Source organism: Oryctolagus cuniculus, chromosome 2 (genome assembly GCF_964237555.1).
Source record: "Oryctolagus cuniculus chromosome 2, mOryCun1.1, whole genome shotgun sequence".
Taxonomy (NCBI): Eukaryota; Metazoa; Chordata; class Mammalia; order Lagomorpha; family Leporidae; genus Oryctolagus; species Oryctolagus cuniculus.
In genome coordinates, this window is record NC_091433.1 from 100,219,481 (window position 1) to 100,238,014 (window position 18,534).

At 45.9% G+C, this 18,534-nt stretch overlaps 1 protein-coding gene across 11 annotated transcripts in view; it reads right to left on the reverse strand.

The window, feature by feature from the left end:
• Positions 1–18,534, reverse strand: part of LIMS1 (LIM zinc finger domain containing 1) — a 153,500-nt gene that overhangs the window by 87,554 nt on the left and 47,412 nt on the right. The window contains exon 1 of one of the 11 annotated variants that reach the window (XM_008252946.4): positions 14,658–14,783. The exons of 6 other annotated variants lie outside the window; for them this stretch is intronic. The gene's annotated coding sequence lies outside the window, so the exon portion shown is untranslated. Of the gene's footprint in view, positions 1–11,602; positions 11,865–14,657; positions 14,784–18,534 lie in introns of those variants that run through there. 4 more of the 11 variants (XM_070068686.1, XM_070068687.1, XM_051834662.2 and 1 more) reach the window with 4 other exon arrangements.

The window sequence follows — 18,534 nt, forward strand, 5'->3', positions numbered from 1 at the left end:
TCATTATCCCTTTAAGGATGCACAGGGCTTGACAAGACTTATTTATAACAAAGGAATATTAGGCTGCATTGAAAACCCTCACTCTTAAAAGGGAAAACTTGCTGAAATAAACAGTTACTTTTAAAGTTATAATTTGAGGTAAATATTGAAGACTATCAAATAATAAATTATTCTTTTTAAATCTATCATAGGGTGTCTTCTTTTATGCATAGGAAGATGCTCTTCATTATATAAGTAAAAAAAAAATTATATGTTTTTAAAACCAACCAAGACCAAAGAAACAGAATGCAACTTAAGAGGTGTTTTAAATTTTATTTTTATTTGTCCAAGTCAGAAGCCCAGAAATCCATCAAAATCTCCCATATGGGTGACAGGGACCCAACCACTTGGGCCATTACCTGCTGCCTTCCAGACTAAGCTGGAGTCAGGAGCTGGGGCCAGGACTTAAGCCCAAGCACTCTGATATGGGTGGATGCAGGTGTCACAAGAGGCCTTTCAACCACTGTGCCAAATGCCCAACAAAAGTGTTTTGTGTGGGTGTGGTTTTAGATTTTACTTATTTGAAAGTCATAAATATAGAGTGAGACTGAGAGAAAGATCTTCCATCTCCTGGTTCACTCCCCAAATGGCTACAATATCCAGGGCTGGGCCGGGAGCATCCTCCAGGTCTCCCATGTGTGTGAGGGCACAAGGACTAGGGCCATCTTCCACTGCCTTCCCAGGCCATAGCAGAGAGCTGGATCAGAAGTGAAGTAGCGGAGACTCAAACCAGCACCCATATGGGATGCCAGCACTGCAGGCTTACCCTTTTACGCTACAGTGCCAGCCGTGTGTGTGTGTGTGTGTGTGTGTGTGTGTTAGGGGAGAACTGTAGGATATTCACCCACCTCACCTATTTTTTATATTAAAAGAACCACGTAAAACATTTTGGTCAGAGAATACAATAAATAGATCTTTCTATGCTTCTGCCCAACATGATAAACAGATGAAGATGGCCGGCGCCACAGCTCAATAGGCTAATCCTCCACCTGCGGCGCCGGTGCCCCAGGTTCTAGTCCCGGTTGGGGCGCCGGATTCTGTCCCGGTTGCTCCTCTTCCAGGCCAGCTCTCTGCTGTGGCCCGGGAGTGCAGTGGAGGATGGCCCAGGTCCTTGGGCCCTAACCCACATGGGAGACCAGGAGAAGCACCTGGCTCCTGGCTTCAGATCAGTGCAGTGTGCCGGCCGCAGCGGTCATTGGGGGCTGAACCAACAGAAAAGGAAGACCTTTCTCTCTGCCTCTCTCTCTCACTGTCCACTCTGCCTGTCAATAAACAAACAAACAAACAGATGAAGAAAGAAGCCAGAAGGGAAGAGTCAGAAGGCAGAGTCACAGGGGACACCTCAGACCAGCAGGTCACAGCGAACTGTGAGCAACCACCTGCCAGCCCTGCTGACTTTGCCACCCCCTTCCCCAGAGCTGGAACAGGCTCCTGAGGCACTGCTTGGCTTTCCTGCCATTCCAGATACTGTGACCTCCAGGTCATCCTCTGCAGAGCCTTCCACTTCCTCCCTGCCAAATCAAAGACAGCATATGTTCCTACAATCTTTCTGCAAAGATTAAATGCAGGTGTTGATCACAAAAGAACTAAGATTATAAGGAAGCAGGTGATGGGTCAGCAGTTGGATTCCTGCCACCCATGTGGGAGATGGGAACTGAGTTCACTTCTGGCTTCAGCCTAACCCTTCCCCAGCTGCTGCAAGCATTTAGGGGAGTGAGCCAGTAGATGGGAGCTTGCTTCCTCTCTCTCTTTCTCTGCCTCTCAAAATAAAAAACTTTGAGACTTAAAAAAATACACTCTCAAAAGAAAACATAGGTGAAAAGCTTCATGACAATGGTTCAGTAATAGTTTTTCTTAAATATGTTATCAGTGGGGCCAGTGCTGTGGTAAAGTGGGCTAAGCCTCTGTCTGTGGCACCAGCATCCCATTAGGGTAAAGCCTCCACCTGCTGTGCCTGCATCCAACGTGGGCACCGGTTCAAGTCCCAGCTGTTCCACTTCCGGTCCAACTCTCTGCTATGGCCTGGGAAAGCAGTAGAAGATGACCCAAGTCCTTGGGCCCCTGCACTCACGTGGGAGACCTGGAATAAGCTCCTGGCTTCCAGCTTTGGATCAGCCCAGCTCCAGCTGTTGCAGCCACTGGGGAATGAACCCACAGATGGAAGACCTCTCCCCCTGCACCTTAACTTTGCCTTTCAAATAAATAAATCTTTTTAAAAAAATATGATATCAATGGCTGTTTTGTAGCACAATGAATTAAGCTGCCCCCAGAATCCCATTTCGGAGGGCTGGTTTGAGTCCTGGCTACTCTACTTCTGATCCAGCTTCCTGCTAATGCACCTGGGAGGGCAGCAGAAGATGGCCAAAGAACTTGGGCCTCTACCATTCACGTGGGAGACCAGGATAGAATTCCTGGCTCTTGGCTTCCTCCTGGCCAACACTTGGCTGCTCCAAACAGCAGATGGAAGATTCATTCTCTCTCTCTCTCTCTCTCTCTCTCTGCCTTTCAAATAAATAAATGTTTTTAAAATTTGTGATACCAAAAGGGCAGACAACAAAAGAAAAAACAGATTATACCAAGAATAAAAACCTCTGTGCATCCATGGACACAATCAACAGAGTTAAAATGTGAACTACAGAACGGGAGAAAATATCAGCAAGTCACCTATCTAGTAAGGCTCTAATACCCAGGATAAATGAGGAACTCCTACAGCTCACCAATAGAAAACCAACCGGATTAAATAATGGACAAAAGATGTACACAGACATTTTTCTGAAGATATATAAATGGCTAATATGCACATTAAAAGATACCCAACATCAGGCCGGTGCCGCGGCTCACTAGGCTAATCCTCTGCCTTGCGGCACCGGCACACCAGGTTCTAGTCCTGGTCGGGGCGCCGGATTCTGTCCCGGTTGCTCCTCTTCCAGGCCAGCTCTCTGCTGTGGCCCGGGAGTGCAGTGGAGGATGGCCCAGGTGCTTGGGCCCTGCACCCCATGGGAGACCAGGAGAAGCACCTGGCTCCTGCCATCAGATCAGCGCAGTGCACTGGCTGCAGCGCGCCAGCTGCGGCAGCCATTGGAGGGTGAACCAACGGCAAAAGGAAGACCTTTCTCTCTGCTTCTCTCTCTCTCACTGTCCACTCTGCCTGTCAAAAAAAAAAAAAAATGCCCAACATCATTAATCACTTGGAAAACACAAAACCACAATGATATAACCTCATATTCAATTGGATCCTCACTATCAACAAGAGCAAATTACCAGTGTTGGCAAGGACTTGGAAAAATTAGAACCCTTTTACACTGTTGGTGGGAATGTAGATTGATGTAGTCTCCATGGAAAATAGTGGGAAGTTGATTAAAAAATTGAAAAATAGGGGGGACTGGGGGGCTGGCGCTCTGGCATAGCAGGTTAGGTAACTGCTGCAATGTCAGCATCCCTTTAGGTGCCAGTTCGAGTCCCAGCTGCTCCACTCCTGATTCAGCTCCTGATTCAGAGATTCAGAGATCTAGAGAATCTGATCCAGAGAATGCAGCAGGCTTTTGGCTTGCTGGTTAAGATGCCAGAGCGCCTCAATTTGATACTTGACTCTTCTCTGTCTTTAAGATTTATTCTATTTTATTTAAAAGGCAGAGTTACAGAAAGAGAGGAAGAAACAGAGATCTTCCATCTACTGGTTCATTACCTAAAAGCCAGGAGCCAGAAGCTTCTTCCGGGTCTCCCATATGAGTGCAGGAGCTCAAGCACCTGGGCCATCATCCACTGCTTTCCCAGGTGCATTAGTAGGGAGCTGGATCAAAAGTGGAGCAGCCAGGACTTGAACTGGCACCCATATGGGATGCTGGCACCACAGGTGATGGCTTTACCTGCTATGCCACAACACCAGGCCCTGATATCTCTTCCTTTTTAAAATATTTATTCATTTGAAAGGCAGGGTTACAGAGAGGCAGAGGCAGAGAGAGATCAGTCTACTGGCTCACTCCCCAAATAGCCACAAAAGCTGGAGCTGGGTCAATCCAAAGCCAGGAGCTTCTTCTGGGTCTCCCATGCAGGTGCAGGGGCCCAGGGACTTGGGCCGTCTTCTGCTTTCCCAGGCTATAGCAAAGAGCTGGATGGGAAATGGAGCAGCCAGGACTTGAAGCTGCACCCATATGGGATACGGGCACTGCAGGCAGCAGTGCCGGCCCTGATACCTGACCCTTTATATATTCTAGCTTCCTGCTGACGCAGACCCTGGGAGGTAGCAGAGATGGCTGAAACGGCTGGATCCCAGACACCAACCAGGAGACCTGATTTGCATACTCCTGGTTAGGGCTCCAGTCCCTGACCCAGGGCCACTGTGGGCATCTGAGGAATGAGCCAGCAGATGGGAGTGATCTCTTTTTCAAACAAATAAATAAGAGAACCCAAACCACGATTTTTAAAAAGGTATTTAAAGTAAATGCATATTAAATTCTAACCACCCAGCTTCTGCCTGACCCACACCCAACTATTTCCAGGATCTGGGGGAGGAAACCCCCAGATGGGTATTTGTCTGTCTTCTAAATAAAACTGTTAAAAAGCATGGAAAAATGACTAAAGAGTTGTAAGTTCAGGATGACCTCTGTTTAGCTGGAATAGCAGTCTGAAGCTATCATTTATCTTGCTCTGGGTAGAGCTGAGGTCTGGAAATTCCCATATAAGGTAATTTGCTCACGGTTCTTTCCTTGGGCAGACATCAGCGTTTTCCATTTGGAAAAAGCATCAGGAGGAAATAGTCTTTGGCAACAACATCCACACATACGTTAAAAACTGTGGCTTCCATTCTTAAAGGTGAGACTTGCCAAGACATGCCATTCCCCACCCCGCTCCAGCCCAGACATGGCTCAGCATCTGCAGGCAGCACACAGTGTTCCTGTGGTCATCACTGGGCTGCTGATAAAGGCCAGCAGGATGTCACTGCTCTCCAGAAATAGCCCTGCAGCGGGTAACGGGCTCACAGAGAAAGGCCACATCCTCTGCTTTTATTTATTTATCTATCTATTTATTTTTATTTGAAAGGCAGTGCAATAGAGACAGAGACAGACACTTAGAGAGAAAAAGCTCTTCCATCCATTGGTACTCCTCAGATACCCACACGGCCAGGGCTGGGCCAGGCTGAAGCCAGGAGCTCGACATGGGTGGCAGAAACTCAAGCACTTGAGTCATCACCTCCTGACTCCCAAGATGCAGTAGAGAAAGCTGGATCAGCAGTGGAGAAGCTGGGACTCAAACCAGTACTCTGATACGGGATGTGGGCATTCCAAGTGGGAGCTTAACCCACTGCCCACAGGACGGCTCCCTTTCCTTTCAAGAGCATTCCCGCCCCTTGTGCAGGGCGCCTTTCTGCCTCAGAGCCTCCTCCCTCAGGGCAGCCTGCGCTCCTGTCCCACCAGGAGTGTCTCCCATGGCTCCAAAGCAAGACCTCTACTTCTGATATTTTTTAAGATGAGTCTCTGCCTTTTTCTTAGAGCTATCCTGTCCAGTTTGGCGGCTGCTAGCCACTTGTATTAATTTGAAATGTAAGTCCAAGTTGAGATATGCTTTAAGTGTAAAATAAATGCTGGATTATCTCAATAATTTGTTAATACTGATTACATGGTATGCATGTAGCTCAGATATGACAGTTTGACATACTGGGGAAAATAAAATATATTATTAAAATTAATTGTTTCTTTTTGCATTTTGAACACAGATACAAGAAATCTTAAATCCTACATGGAGCTCAGATTACAGTTCAAAGGTAGCACCACTCCAGATGTCAGAAGAAGCCCTCTAAGAATAAAGACACGTAGCCCAGAACACACTCTGAGGAGGATGTATGAAGAACTCGGGCAGCTCGTATTCAAACTCAAGGGAGAAGCACCCTGGAGTCTTTTTATTTCTAAACCAGAATGGCTCCCTGAACCACACTCCTGGCTCCATGTCAGCAGATGGAAGATCTCTCTCTTTCTCTCTGACTTTCAAATTTTTAATAAATGTTTTTTTTACAAATGTTGATACCAAAAGGACAGACAACAAGAGAAAAAACAGATTATATCAATAAAAACCTCTCTGCATCCATGGACACAATCAACAGAGTTAAAAGGTAGAGTTTCTTCCCCTGCACATCAGAGTCTTCAATTACAGTGTGGGCAAAATAAACCCCTCCTGTGCCGGGAAAGGCTGCACACACAAGGAAAGCAGTTCAGCTTTTAGCCACCAAGTTGGGTTCTCTGTAAGTGGCACTTCCCTCTGAGTACGCTCAGCAGCTGACACAGTCATCCTGGGGTGAGTCACGGGGGTGTCTGCATTCCAATCTCCTCCTCCACAGGGTTCACCCCCACAGGCAGGGAATTTTCTAGACAGAACATTTCCTCCTCCCCACGAACGCATTACTGATTCCCATTTCCTCACCGTTGGTCCACACACCAATAAGATACTAAAATCCATTTCAAAACTCTGGCTGCTGCTCATTTTCTCTTTAGGACTATTTCCAATAGATCACAGCAGGTGCCTATGTTTAAATGTGGCTTTGTTATCACTCTGGCCTTCATATGTGTACGTGTCATTCTCCCGAGATGCATGGACACATCCTCTATTTCCCACTATGGTCTCATCAGATTAGGGCTCAGAAACAAACAAAATACAAGTGAATGCTGACTTGTAGTTACTGACTGGGCCAGGCAGGAACATAGGGATGGAAAGCACCTTACAAGGTGCTAAGAAATCACAGCTGACTCTGCAGTCCGGGCTTCTTTCTGGCTGCTTTGCCTGTGGAAAATTCACTTCTGCGATCTCTTCCTAGCTGGCAGCTCCAACGACTGAACTTCCCCTTGACTGATGTTATATTCTCATTCTGTATCCAACTCCCAAATACGAGGGCACATCAAAAAGTTCATGAAAAATAGAAGTAAAAAGATAAGTCTATTTTGGTACAAATAATTTAAAATCTACAGCCTTTTTATAATGTAATAATAATTTCATAATGGAAAATGTCCATGAACTTTTAAAAATTGTTTTTCATTGATTTGAAAGGCAGAGATAAAGAGAACATTTTTATTGGCTAGTTCATTCCCCAAATGCCTGCAACAGCCAGAGGTTAGCTCTCCCACATGGGTGGCAGGGACCCAAGTACTTGAGCCATCATCTACTGTCCTCAGGGTGTACATTAGCAGGAAGCTTGATAGAAAGCAGAGGCGGGACTCAAACCCGGGCATTCTGATAAGGGACGTGGGCATCCTAAGTGGCAGTTTAACTGGCTGTACCACAACACCCACCCCACCATGAATTTTCTGAAGACCCCTCGTATTTGCCAGTTTTAGGCACCATACAAATCATTCTCGAGATCTGGCTTAAACGAGTTTACTGTGCAGTGCAGCTTCTGGATCTGATCCACTGTGTCCTATTTCTCATTCCTTCCCACAAAGCACAGCAGCTCCAGTCCTGCAAGATTTCCTCCTTGGCATCCCTTTGTAGAAGGTGGTGACTGGTAACAGAAGCAGAGGATGAATGAGACAGTTAGGGAGAAAGAGAAAAGGGGAGAAGATTTAAGAAAGAAAAGGCAAAGGGAAGAAGGGTGTTTTCCGTAGTTGCGGCCAGATGTTGGAGGCTCGAGGAGGTCACAGCTGGATGGAGGTAGACAAAACCATGAAGACTGTGAGGTGTTCCACAGAACTTGATTGCCTTCAATTCTGAGCTCCAGTAGTTCTGGATCTTAAAGAAGATACACACAAATAGCATAGAGTATAATTAAATAAGTATGACCCAGCAATTCTAATTCTGGGTATATATACCCCAAAGATTGAAAACATGGACTTGTACACCCATGTTCAGAGAAGAATTATCTGTAACTGCCAAAAAGTGGACACAACTCAAGTGTCCCTCTATAGATCAAGGATAAACAAAATTGATGTATTTGTACAAAGGAAGAGTATGTGGCCATGATAAGGAATGAAGTTCTGATACACGGGCCACATCATGGATAAAGTTCAAACATATGCTAACAGATAAAAGGCAGACACAAAGATCAAATGTTGAACAACTCCACTTATCTAAAAAAAATCTAGATAGGCAAATCCACAGAAAGTAGAGGTTACCAGAGGTTGGGAGGAAGGGACGGGCACTTAATGCTTAATCAAGGTTACGGAGCTTCAGTCTGAGGTGGTGAGAAGATTTGAAAATAGTGGTGATAACTGTACAACATTGTGAATGTAATTAATGCTACCAAATTGTGCACTTTAAAATAACTGAAATGGCAAATTTCATGTTAGGTATATTTTACAAAAATAAAAAGGGGGCATTTGTTGATGAGCTAGATCCGAACAAATATCAAGCCATATCCTTTCTGTATGTTATCTCAGTTAATCCTCATTACTCATAGATTAGATACAACTGCGATTTATGGATGAGGAATCTGTGACTTAGACAGTAAATTGTTCAAAACTGCACAAATGCAGAAGACCTGAACCCAAGACCACTAGCTCTAAAACCCATGATCTTTCAACTATACCACAGTGCTTTGCATACAAATAAGCTCAATGAATAAAGAAACAAGTGAGAAAAGTATATTCTCTTTACAGGTCTGAAAATTTTCAAATCAGTGACAAGAAAGACCATGAACGACTGAGCCAAGAACTTGGTGTCTAAATGCCTTTCTAGGCTGACTGTCATTCATATGCGTGCACGCACACACAGTCGTCTCAAAAACTGGTAAAAGGTAAAAGTTATATTTAACTTTCTCATGGTTTAAAATTTTTTTTTAACTTATATATTTGAGAGGCAGGAGGTGAGAGCGGGAGAACTATCCCAGTTCACTTCCCAAACACCAAAATGGCCAGGATTGGGCTGGGGCCAAAGCCAGGAGCCAAGTAGTAACTCAATCGGGGCCTCCCACGGTCAGGACCCAAATACCTGAGCCTTGACTGCTGCCTTCCAGGGTCTGCATTAGCAGCAAACTGGAGTTAGAGTAGGAGCCAGGAATTGAATCCTGGCACCCCAGTGCACAATGTGGGCATTTTTCTCCTACTCTATAAGCCCTATTCCAAACTACTATCTGTGAAGTTACAGAAATCCATTTCCCCCAACAATACTACCACACATTTGTAGCAATGTTTGGCACATAAAATATTCCCCCACATATCACCTCACTTAACTCAATCAAAAACTCTATAGGACAACAGTATTTCTTTCTACAATTGTTCTGACAATTACAGACAGCACTGTTTCTATAAACATCTTTTGTCAATGCATCAGTCAATTCATTGCTAAGAACTATTGGGCAAGATCTAATTCAAAATCATAAGAACTTGGCATTAAAAAGAATTAAAACTTAAAATGTTTTTAAAGTTTCCTTAAATATTTTTTTTATAGTTTTTTATTTAATAAATGTGAATTTACAAAGTGCAACTTTTGTATTGTTGTGGCTCCCCCTCCTTTTTTATAGTTTTTTTTATTTAATAAATGTGAATTTACAAAGTGCAACTTTTGTATTGTCCTTAAATATTTTATCTTTTCTCTGGGAACTCTTGGAGCTGCTGATATCAAGAAACTATCAATGAGACTTAAGATTCCCTGCCACTGCTCTGGCAATGCCCAGCCACCCCATCTCACCTGCCAGCAAGAGGTTGGTACATACATCTGACCCCGCAACTGGAACCATTTCTTGGTCATCTTCGTATTCCCAGAAGCTAGCACAGTGCTTGGCATGCAACAAACACTCAAATGCCAATTGAATAAAGAAACCATGGATACACCCCTTCATCTTGTATAGCTCTCTCCACTATAATTCATCCCTTACACTGCAATATTGTATCAACTTACTGGGAAATCATAGCTACTACCCGAAGCCCCCAGACTTCACATTGCATTTAAGACCAATACTTTATGTGCAGCCTCCCTCCCTGTCATTTTCGGCTCATTCCAGACTGCTAGATGGCTGTTGAATTTCTTTCATGTACCCAACATGTACCTATTGAGTACTTACTCCTCTAGGCACTGGGAAGACTGGTGACCAGGAGATGAAAGCCTCTCCCTAATGGATCTTACAGTCTCATGGGAAAGAGGTTATAACGGTATCCAAAAGGTACAGGGCAGGGCACAGGTCCAGGAGGCCCCTGCAGCCCAGAACAAGGCCTCAGATCTCATCCTGGGTGCGGAGAAGCACTGACAACAGAGAAGTAACGCTGACTGTAAACCTGCTTCAACCGTCACCAGGCAGCTCCACCTGGAATACCCCCATCCTATTTTTCAAATTCTTCAAAGCCCAACTCAAAAATCACTAATGCACTGATGTCATCCTGAGAATTCTAGGCTATTTCTCCCTTTTATTATCCCCAAAACTTTACAACATTTATGTCAAGATGTTTGGGATGTGTGCACGTTTTTTAGTATCACCTAATGAGTATATTCACCTGGGATATTTTATTCACTTTTCATTCTATCAGCTGTGTCTTGCTGTTTGCAAACTAAAGTACCCTCTTATTAACTCAAAGACTGGATTACAGGGTCTTTTTACATTAAATTTTTCTTTCTTATACCTGAAAACTATGTGTATATATGTAAACATATTCACATAACTCATCCATATAACACAAACACAGGAGACTCCTTCATACATCCCAATCTACATCTCAAGTATATTCTTCTGTTATTTTCCTTAAGAATAACTACAAAGTAAGTATTTTTGTAAATACATTTAAATCTCTCAGCTAATGTTAATATAGTGTGTATTCTGTATTTAAAAAACTTAGAAGATAGGATTTTGAGTGTTTTCACCATAAGTTAAATGCTTCAAGAATAGATATATTTACCCTGATAACACTATGCATACATAAATCAGAACATCACACGGTACTCCTCATCTGTTAAAATTTTTTAAAATCTCAGGAAATTCACTGTGCAAAACATGTCATAGAATAAAGCACAAGATCACACTGGGGTGAACAACTGCCTCTTAATAAGTGTTTTACAGATCTGCACCTGGTGTACAAGTTTCCTTTAGGAACAACCTGCTGGATTGTTTTTTAAATTGAGTTTTACAGGTTAATGAACAAGAATGACTCCCTAACTAGTTATAGTTGTTTTTTTCCTAACCGTGGCAAGGACAAAAGGTCACTAACCACAGTGTTAAACAGTACATCTTTTTCACCAAAGACCTCACGCAGAACTTGTGCTTAAAAAATTGAATGTATAAAAAAATCAAAAGAAACTATAAGGTCTTTTACAGTATAAGGCTCTGTAGGACCAAAAAGTATATGATACTACACATTACCACAGCTGGTAATTTTTTCTTTGCAAATACAGGAGATAGCTTCCCTTCCACACCTACCTTACTGTGAAACCAGTAGAACATAAAGTTGCTTTCACACATCCTTGTGTTCAATAATTAAATATGTATCTAACAAGATGTAAGACCCCCTGGGCAGCACGGCTAAAGGTTACAGTTTACTGCAGACCCCTTCTGTTACTGTGTACAGGAGTTCAGACAAATAACTTGTAGACTAGCTTTCAAGTAACTGAGAAGGATAAGTCATGAGGCAAACAATTGAATCCAGAGATACAATACCCCTGTGACACTGGTTTAGGGTACCAGGCCCTCTTCTCTCCAACTTCCACTCCTCTCAGTCTCCACGTACACAGGCTTACTCTGCAAAGGCAAGCTGATTCTCCCAGTGCTCGGCCTGAGGTGTCTTCACATTCCCTCTCTCCCCACCCAAGAGCCAAGACTCTCCTGTGCTTCCACTGTTATTTTAACCCACTTATCAGAGCATAGGAAGCCAGTTCCACACACCAGTAAACTATCTCTCCCAGCTCCTGTTTCCTATACCGAGCACTACTTCCTCATCACAACTTGGTGTCTGTTGCCTTGAACTATATTTGAGCCAATGAAACCAAGCTGAGGTTTTTTTTCCCCTGCATGCAGTCCAATCATGTGACTTGGTGTATTACACGATAACCCCACAGTTCTAAAGCAGTAAGACAACATCCTCACATGTCAGAACTCACACCCTGTTGAACTGTTTTATATACTCTGTGATGTCAAGAAAGCATTTGTGACACGCAGATCCAAAGACTGGAAAAATGACCAGTAACTAACGAGCACGGGAGAAGGTGGACTTTCATAAAATGGGGCCTCTACCCTTCAGGCCCATGAAAATATCCACTGTTTGAATGAACAGCCCCTGTCTCTTCTGCTGTCCAGTGTGCGGAACAGGCCAGCGTGGAGACAGGGATGCAGGCTCGGGCTGGCTGAACAGTGGAAACTGCTCCTTCTGTCCTGGATGTCCCCGAAAAACAGTGCAGCACAGCAGCAGGGCTGATCAGTGGTGCTGAGGTCTCACACACCCAGCTGAGTCACCTCCTGGGACTGCAAAGTGCTAAGTTTCCACTGAAGAAAAAAAAAAGAGATCTTTGGTGGAGGCTGAGGAAGAACTTAAGAAGCAATGAGTCTTCCTCTTTGGTGACTCCTGGAGTATACAAGGGAGGTCCTTATCTCGATGTGTCTGTTACAGAGCCATTCTTAGCAGGGTAACAATGTTTCTAGGCTCTGGAAGTGAGAAGCTTGCTTGTGGACAAGACGCAGGGATGGTTCTGGGGCAGAGTGACCATCCCTGGAGGGCAGCCACTGAGGAGGGGAAGCTCTGGGCTGCACCCCACCCCCAAGACAGCATTCTAACAGTCATGTCACTGCAGTCAGAACCCACAAGAGGAGAGGGCCTACATCTTCTCTGTCCCAGTTCTACTCCGCTGTGACGGAAAGTAACTGGCGACCTGGAGATGGCGCTCCGAGGGAACACTTACACTGAGAGCAGAAGAGTAAGTGAAGAGAGAGCACAGAGTTCTAGGCAGAGAGAAGCAACGTTCATCCACTTCTGACCCTCAAGCCACCACAGTGTATCACACAGCTGTCGCCCCGAGCCTCCAAGTCACCCTCCCTCCTTCCGGGGACACTTCATCACCTTCCTCTCCAGTATAGCCAACCTCAAAATTTCATGAGATAAAACACCTGCACGGACAGCCCACCCAATTGCAGCCATGAAACTCCTGCCCCTCCACAAGTCCGCCTCTCATCTCTCTTCAGTCCCTGGACCAGTTTCGCCTTTCGGTTCTATTAGCCTGGATTCCACTGCCCCATGGCTGAGCCTGACACACCAGGCCCAACATCTTGCGAGTCCTCTAGCCCTGCTGCAGCCAGCTTCTGCACCACCACACCTAGCAAGTGCTAAACTGCACTTGCAAAGTGCAGACGCTGCAAAGACAGGCACTGCTGAGAGCTCCTTTCCTTTCCTTTTCTTTCTTTCTTTTTTTTTTCTTTCTTTCTTTTTTTTTTTTTTTTTTGACAGGCAGAGTGGACAGTGAGAGAGAGAGAGACAGAGAGAAAGGTCTTCCTTTTGCCGTTGGTTCACCCTCCAATGGCCGCTGCGGCCGGTGCACCACGCTGATCCGAAGGCAGGAGCCAGGTGCTCCTCCTGGTCTCCCATGGGGTGCAGGGCCCAAGCACTTGGGCCATCCTCCACTGCACTCCCAGGCCATAGCAGAGAGCTGGCCTGGAAGAGGGGCAACCGGGACCCCGACCGGGACTAGAACCCAGTGTGCCGGCGTCGCAGGCAGAGGATTAGCCTATTGAGCTATGGCACCAGACTCTTCCCATTATCAACCACATCCATTTCTTCTCTCAGCAGATGGTATTACCTCCCAGCTGCTTTAAGAACAAAGCAGATCACAGATGTCTGGAAGGTTCTCTCTCAACTGCCTCCTCCGCCACAGCCACCCCCTTTCCCCACCCATCTGCTGGCTCTAACCTCAGCCCCAGAGAAGGCCGGTCAGAAACAACCAAACAGATCCAGACAGCCACGTTCTTTCTTTCCCACCAAGAATTGCAAACAAGCTTCAGTTCCTGTTTCCTTAAAGTGAGCCTCTCTTGAGTCACTCTCAACTACTATCACACTCCTCTTTCAGACATTTTCCTGAGTAATCTAACCTCCTACTTACTCAACCCAGCACTATGTGGAAACATCTCTCATTAAGGTCACAGTCACTTCTTAAAGAGTCTAATCCAGAAAACGCTTTTCAGTCTTTACCTTAGCTTTGACATTTTTAAACAGTGCTGTCCTGCAAACTGATTCTCTTGGCTGCCAGACCATCATACTTACATCCCTCATCAACTCCTCACTGTCTCCTTTGCAGGAGCCTCTTCCTCACCTGCGTTAGAAGGAGTGTGGCTACTTCCAAGTACCAACTGCTCCCACTCCTCCCATCACGCACATTCTCCGGATGACTTCAACGTCTCTCATGGCTCAACCACTTCTTCCGCGTTAGGAACACCGGCTAGATCTTCTTGTACTTCATAGTCACACATCAGAGTATCTGTTGGCTGTCTTCAGGCAGTCGCAACAGGCAACTCAAACACATGAAGCCCGGAACAAACCACCCACTCCTCCCCACCATGCCTAAATCCAGTTCTCACTCTCACTATGCCTCTCCCAGGTGCCGCACCATCGTCCAACCAGTCATCCAAGCCGGAGGTCTCCTGGTCATCTTTGCAGCCTTACCCGTGTCCCTAACCCCCACCCGACTCCCACTTTTACCCCTGCTACAGTTCAGCCTCAGTCATTACTCACTTGGTCAGCTGCTGTGGTCTCCTAAGTGGATTCTTTGTCTTCAGCCTGAACCCCTAGTCAAATGCCACCTCTCCAGGAGCCTGATACTCTCCTAACTGAACCCTGAATAGACCCTGGGATGACTCTCTGCTCATCTACTTCCCTAAACCCTCGTCTCTGGAAACTTCCTGTTTCTCATTTCACATAGAAAGCAACACATATGCCATGCAGGCCATGTCCGTGTTGCCATTTACCATGACCATTCAGAAAGGAACATCTTGCCCCATCTGCCCCTTCTCATTTACATTACAATGATCATTTTTTTGGTCTTCTTTTTTCTAAGTTCCTTGAGGGCAGGAAGTAGATTCCTGCCAGGTACTAGGCACTGAAGACAGTTCCGCTAAACTGAAGCCTGCAGGAGGGGACGCCATTCTTACCTTCCAGATGAGGAAAAAGAAGCTGAGAAGCCGCTGCATGCCTCCAAGCTACCCAAGGTGACTTTCAAGCAGGGGGCACAGAATTCAGAAGCACACCAGCTAAGTTAGGTCTTTTTCTTGGCAGCAGGTCTCTCGGAGCTAAGCAAGGTGGGACAGGGAACACGCCCAGGTTCTGCTCTGTCATTGCAGGCCCTGACAAGGTGCTGCCCAGCACACAGGTAAGTGCCTGGGAAACACTGCTTGTGCACACACGCTGTGCATGCGCTGGTTTGTTTCTTCCCAGCAGAGGGAGCCACAGCTCTGTGCCACCTCCAGCTAGGGACACAGTGCCCTGGGAAAGAACAAGCCTTTATTTTTCCTTTTCTTCTTTTCTGTCCTCTCTTTCTCTTCACCTCCCTCCCTTCCTCCCCTCCTTGTCTTTTCCTTTCATTTTTCTTCTCTCTCTCTCTCTCTCCAAATGCTTTCAGGAGCACATTTATTATGTTTGAGATGATACATTAGGTGCTCTCCAAGGACTGTATTACAGACAGACAAAGGTAAAAGGTAAACTATTTTTCACAATGGCATGAACCACATACTTGGAAATAGATCTGTTTAATACAAGGGACATAATTGCTAGTCATGCACAGCTACTTTCTTCATTCAGAAAATGAATTAGGTTAAAATGCACTATAATATTTGATAGACTTCAGGACAGTACAAAATACATTTTGATATCCCAAAAGAAGCATGGCTTGCGAGTAGGCATTTAACATAGTGTATGGCTATGAAGTTCAACTCTTGAGAGCTTCTGCTTTTGTGGGGAATCTTCACAGGATCAAAGCACAGAGCAGAATCAGCATAACATGCGCACGAGTCTGTACGGGAAAGGCTTACTGGCTCAGTGAGGAGATGCCATCTGCTCCTTCACACAGCACACAAATTATGTGAATTCCAGTGTGTATCTCTTGGACAAGGCCTGGCTGTCCTGTCATGCTCTACTACTCCTTCCGTCAAATACCCCACGGGCTAAGCGTCCACCCAGAGGGCCTGCGTGGGCTGCTGTCTGTCAAAAGGGAACCTTTGGAATAGTCAAAGCAGGGCCACAGCTGTCTTTAAGCACACCCAGACAGGTTCCTGACTGTTGATACTGCAGGATCCCCTTGGTGGCTTCAGCGGGTAATGTGATGAAAATGTGATATACAGCAGGAACATACCGCCTTCATAGACAGACTGGCAGATCAAGCAGGGTCCACGTCCACTCACAAAGGTGGCCCCCTAGGCCTAGCCCTGCAATCAACAGGAGACCAGGGGTTATTTCGATTTGGGGTCAGACTGCTGAGGAATCAGGCAGATTCCTGAGGGAGCCTAAGTGTCCAGCCCGAGCGAGCCTCCTCTGAACTCTCTCAGGACCTGTAGATAACTTAGCCGTGGAACTCCAACCCATGAAATCTGTGGTCTGCCCCCCGCCCCATGCAACCACAGGAAGGACTTGAAATTAATAAATTTATAGCAGGCTAATTTGTAAGTTGATAATTTTATATGGCCTGTGAATGACAAATACCCATAAATGACCTTTGGCCAAAAAAAAGGTTCCTCAGCCCCTGGATCCTGGGCCAGGAGGCTCTGTGCCAGCTGGGTCTGGCTGGGTCTGGTTTGTCTGCATGTGAACCTCTGCATACCCCGGACTTCTGGGTGAAGTGACCTCAGCTGGCATGCTGGTGTTGGGGAAGCAGGAGAAAAACCTTTTCTTAAGCAAATGGAGACAGCTGGGGAGAGGGGGTTCTGGGGAGGGTGGGTAAGGGGCAAGGGGAAAGCAGCAGCCTAGGAGGCTGTGGCCACGCCCATGACATCGGCAGCCAGAAAGGGTCATGCAGTACTGCAGCTGCGGTAGGAGAGTGGTGATGCCCAGGGGCTTCAGAAACAGGGACCAAGTGAGGAGCTCGCCTGAGGGAGGGGACATGATGGGGGACCCTGTGGCTTCCCACTGTGCCTGAGAACCAGCCTTTTTCATCTGTCCCTGGTGATACTTCGCTATTCTCTTAGGCTCACACAGAAACAAAATCAGGATAAACACTTTCTGTAGAATAACTTCTGAATGGACACAGTCCTACTTTTTAACATGTTCAAGGTCTAATATACTTGCATTTCTTTATCTCTCTGGCCTTTTAAAAAATTTGAGGTAATTTCTACAGCCCTACACACTACTAAAAAATTTGAATAGTATAACTGAAAACACAACTATAAACTTAATTTTCAAAAACCAAAGAAGGCCTCAATTGCCAAATATTATCAAACTCAGACATGAAAACAGCCTGCTAGCACAGCAAGCCTCTTCCAGACGGAGTAGCACACGAGAGCGAGCCCCAGCAGCAGCTCCTGGTCTGCAATGCTTCCCGCTCCAGGTGTCTTTCGGAGCGGAGGCAGGCTGTAACAACGGACCTGGCTGCCCGGCTCCTGCCCACTGAGTCCCAGCTCCCGGCCGGCCCAGCTGCTCTGCTGCCCATCTCAGCTTCCTGCTCTCTCTTACCTCTTGGCCTCGTGCCTTCTGCTCCTCCTGCCCTGAAAGCCAGTTCTGGAGGACTCCACCCACGCACGTGCTCAGTCAAGACATCACTTCCTCGGGCTGGACACTTAGGCTCCCCCAGGAATCTGCCTGATTCCTCAGCAGTCTGACCCCAAATCGTGGTTTATTACAAGTGCTGATTCTCATCCACAGCTACACCCCCTGTAAGCAGTACATGCGTGCCTGGCAGAGAGCAAGTGCTAGTGAATACTTCCCAAACGAGTGACAGTCTCAGTTGTACCACCTACCAGCTGTTGACACCTGCATTTGGTCAAAACTCTTGATATTGAGTTTTAGCATCCATAACATGGGATAGTAACCATTGTGCATAAATTTCAGTGCTATGGGAAAGATTAAATAATGAAAGTGAAAATTCAAACCTAAGGCATTTTTGCTAAAAATTCAGAATCACCTCAAAATAAGTGTCAATTTGAATATAAACTATTAAAAACTCAGATTCTGGCCAGTGTTGTGGCATAGCAGGTTAAACTGCCAGTATCCCATATCAGAGTGCCAGTGTGGGTCTTGCCTTCTTGCTGGGAAGGCAGCAGCAGATGGCCTGAGTGCTTGTGCCCCAGCCACCAGCATGGAAGTCCCAGGATCCTGACTTCAGTCTGGCCTGTCCTGGCCATTGTAGTTATTTGGGGAGTAAACACTATAGTGGATGGAAGATAATCTGTGCGTGTGTGTGTGACTCTTCCTTTCAAATAAACAAATCCTTTTAAAAAAAATCAGATTTTGGGGGGCCAGCACTATGGTATAGTGGGTAAAATTGCCACCTGTGATATTGGCATCCCATCTGGGTGCCAGTTTTGTCCCACTTGCTCCACTTCTGATCCAGCTCCCTGATAACAACTGGGAAAAGCAGCAGAAGTTGGCCTAAGTGTTTGAGCCCCTGCCACCCACGTGGGATACC